This window comes from Echinops telfairi, unplaced genomic scaffold (genome assembly GCF_000313985.2).
Source record: "Echinops telfairi isolate 266 unplaced genomic scaffold, ASM31398v2 ScPeMD7_36;HRSCAF=134, whole genome shotgun sequence".
NCBI classification, from domain to species: Eukaryota; Metazoa; Chordata; class Mammalia; order Afrosoricida; family Tenrecidae; genus Echinops; species Echinops telfairi.
The window spans coordinates 1,517,215-1,521,167 of record NW_022103934.1 but is presented as its reverse complement, the minus strand read 5'-3'; the positions used below and the strand labels follow the sequence as shown (position 1 = coordinate 1,521,167).

Genomic DNA, 3,953 nt, shown 5'->3' with positions numbered 1-3,953 from the left:
ACATATGCAATGGCACCGAGTGCAGGAAGATCACAGGCCACTGGGTGGAAAGTCCTGTGGATCCAGTGGTGGCGGAAGCATCTTAGCACTGGCGGGGGTCTCCACGTGGCTGAAATCATTCTTACACACTGTAATTCAACTTCAGAGTTTCCCATTCAACGCTTCCTACACACCGTTCAACTCGGTGGCAATCCATTGACATGTCATGGCCTCTCCCACTTCCTCCAGGTGTTTCCTGTCCCCATCCCTCCTCCTTTCCTCACCCTCTGAACTTTGTCCTTGGATCAATGCTGCCTTCTTTTCCTTAACAGTTGTTTATTCTAACACAGGGGTGAGTTTAGTTCTCCACCTAAACTCTGGGTCACCTTAGGGGTGACTAAGGGCTACAGGCTTGAAGGTCTCAGCGGTTCCTGTCGTCTGACCAGTACGCTTGGTCTCTTTTATGATTTTGAGTTTTGTTCCATAGTTTCCTCCCACTTGATTCAGGACTTTCAAATGTGATCCTATTCAGAGCAGTCCGTAGCGGTAGCCGGGCACCATCTGGTTCTTCCACTCTCAGGGTTGTAGAGACCCTTGGGTGTGCCTGGCCCATGAGTCCACGTTTCCATGTCTGACCTCTACGTCCTCAAGCATGATGCCATGCTCCAGGGAGCGGTGTCTTCTGATAACGTGTCCAAAGTGCGGGAGAAAAAGTACCACCATCCTTGTGTCTCAGGAGCATCCTGGCTGTACCTCTTCCGAGACAGATTTGTTGGCTCTTCTGGTACCAAGACATGTAGGCGGACACAGACAATGGCTCAGACAAGCCTGTTCACTTAGACACAGACACGTTCACATGGATACTGACATGACACACACAGACACTTGCGTGTAGAGACCCACAGAACACAGATGCCAATGTACAGACTTCACAGACAGAGAGACACACACACAGTCACCCACACAGACACTAGCACATACAGCTATACAAGTGTAGCTCACACACAAGCACACAGAGACACTGACACACACAGATGCACAAGCTTACGGACCAACACCTAAGTACATGAGAAACTAGCTCAGAGATGCACATACACGGGTCCCCAGGGGCATACTCTCCCACAGCCTGCACGTCCACCACACGTTCACCTACTGAGGCTGCAAAAGACAGGAGTCCCAACATGCGACCTACTCTGTTGATGCCTCTCACTCACGGCCGTCAAGTGGATGCCGACTCATAGTGACCGCCTCTGGGCTTCCGGGACTGTAACTGTTTACAGGAGGTGAAAGCCCGGTCGTTCTCCCAAGGAGCTGCTGGTGGTTTTGAACTGCCAGCCATGCGAATCCCAGCCCAGTGCATAACCAGTACACCACCAGCTCCTGGTAATGACCCTATAGGCTGGGGCAGAACTGCCGCTGTGGGTTTCTGAGCCTGTAACTCTTTACAGGAAGAGAAAGCCCCGTCTGTCTCCCACCTGCTACTGTCTGTTCTGTTCGATTTTTTCCCCCATTCAGAAGCTGAGAGGATCTGTGAGAAAAAAAAAACCCAGGATGGGAAGGGATGTCTAGGGAGAAAGAGTACTTGGGAAGAGCAAACCGTGCGATGCTGGCTGACACAGGTAAGGGGCTTCGCACCCCTCCGAGTCTCAGTTTCCTCTTGTGCACTCCCCACCTGGGGGAGAGGGCTTTTGTGAAGCCTGACTGAGCCAATACACGGCATACACGTGGAGCCCTTAGAACAGGGTCCACATGCAGTCAGCAGGAGGCCAATGTCTATGGTACTTTATACTTTCTATGGTGTGGACTTTAGGAGGAGCCCTAGTGGCAGAGTGGTTAGGAGGTGGGCTGCAACCAGCAAGGTTCACAGTTCGAAACTACCAGCCACCCCTCGGGAGAAAGCCGGGGCTTTCTACTCCTGTAAACAGTCCAGTCTCAGAAACGTACAGAATCAGGTCTACCCTGTCCTATAGGGTCACTGTGAGTCGGCATGGACTGGATGGCAGTGAGTTTCGTGTGGGGTTCATATATTTTGGGGGAGGGGGGTTGAAGTCCTCCAGGAAAATAAAAGTAACAGATAAAAGGTGGGCGCAAACTAACAGAAACAATGCTGCCTGAGGCCCCAAGAAATGAATGTCATGGCTGTCCCTGGGCCATACCCTCGCCAAAAGATGGAACTGCATCGCTTGATCTCGTTTTAGTTCTGTGTCTGTCTCTCTATTGTTCTCTCTCTCTCTCTCTCTCTCACACACACACACACACACACACACACACACACACACACACATTCAGGTCCAGTCCTAGGTCACAGCCCTGGTCCATTCCTGCAAACTCCCTGCCCGCCTATCGCCCCCTGCCCCGCCGGCAGCCCTGTCCCCTCACCATACACGGTGATGTTGGTCGAAAGGACGATCTGGGAGCCATTGCAGAAGCCAGCACAGAAGATCTCTTTGTCGGCTGTCACGTTGCTCAGGCGGAAGGCTACCCAGCTCGGACCTCTGCCCGCAGGCTCCTTCAGCAACTCCGTCTCCAAGACAACGTTCCTGGCATCCGGGCAGTCAGCACTGCAGTTCACCGTGACCGCCTCCCCGGTGAGCACCACTGGGTCCCGGGGCTCCACCCGCAGCGGGGCTGACTGTCCTCGGCTCCCTGTAGGGGCATGCAGATGTTGTGCCGCCCACTCCTGTCGCCCCCAGCCCACCCCTACCAACCCCCTCCTGGTTCTGGGATAGGAGAGGAAGCCGCTAGCTAGGGTGGGTGCCTGCACTCAGGGAGCGGGGAAGACAGCTGGACCAGGGACAGAAGGCCTGAGGGACAGCCTGGTCCAGCCGGAAGGAGGGGCTTCCCTGGGGAGGGGACGCCCACAGGCAGTGGTGAAGGGACAATAAGAGTTGGGCGAAGGGAAGGGTTGTTCTTGGCAGAAGGAACAGCACAACAGCACAGGCAAAGGCCCACGGTCCCCATGGCTCACAGTGTGTGCGCACACCCGGGGCACAAGTCACGCGAGGGGACTAGGCTGCCGAGAGCCTTGAGACCTGCATAGGAAGCCACAACTTTCTCCCAAAGACACATTTGGGCTCCAGGAAGGGGACACTGGCCAGGCCAGCAGGATACAGGCACCCCCCACCCCCCACCTGATGGTCCCCTAAGCCCCCACCCCTCACCTGGGGACAGCAGATAGCAGACCAGCAGCAGGAGGCCTAGCAGAGACTGGTGGGCCTGGACCAGGGGCCCAGAGGGCATCATGGTTGCCAGCTTTGGGGGGAAAAGAAGGTGCCCTGGGGAGGTGCCGGCAGTCTTGAAGGGAGGGAGTAGGCGGGCCACCGGGGAACGGAAGTGGCGGTTAGGATTGCAGAAGCCAGGGGCTAGATTGTGCCCAGGCCCAGGCAGGGCAGAGAGATGCTCTGAGCTCTGATGGGGGTGAGTGGACACTCCCTGGGCAGGAGTCAGGCCCAGGGGGGCGTTAGGTCCTGGCAAGTCTCCCCCAGGCCTGACCTCAACTGCAGGTTGACTCCCAAGTGAACTGGTAGGAAATGTTTCGGTAACCAGCTTCCTCTATTCTCAGTACAAAGCTGGCAGTGGGGGGGGGGGGGGGGGGGGGGGGGGCGGCGGAGGGGGGCCATGATGAGATACCTCCTTCCTGCTGAACTTGGGTAACAACCAATAGGCTCTTAGGAGGAAGTTCTGGGGGACCTATGCACTTGAAGAGGTAAGGTGAGATTTCCAGGCAAACTTTCTAAAGGGGTGACTGGGAGGCATTTCTAAGCACAGCCTCAAGACAACATGACATTCCCGGGGTGGGGGACAAAGAAGGGACTTGGGGACGTTGAGGGAGGACCGCCTCCCATGAGTTACGCTGCTGCTGCTGCTGTTAGGTGCCACCCGGTCCCACAGCGCCACCCTCACCGTGGTTCCTGCACCCCAGCCCACTGCTAAGCCTGCGTTTACTGAGCGTGTACCAGGTGCTGTGCCCTGGT

General features: G+C 56.1%; 1 protein-coding gene across 1 annotated transcript in view; it reads right to left on the bottom strand.

Moving 5' to 3' along the window:
* Nucleotides 1-3,167, bottom strand: part of ICAM3 (intercellular adhesion molecule 3) — a 9,618-nt gene extending 6,451 nt beyond the window's left edge. Inside the window, exons 1-2 of the mRNA XM_045290350.1 lie at nt 3,141-3,167; nt 2,359-2,625 (exon numbers count right to left, since the gene is read on the bottom strand). The gene's annotated coding sequence lies outside the window, so the exon portion shown is untranslated. The remainder of the gene's footprint in view (nt 1-2,358; nt 2,626-3,140) is intronic.
* Between the last annotated feature and the right edge of the window lie 786 nt (nt 3,168-3,953).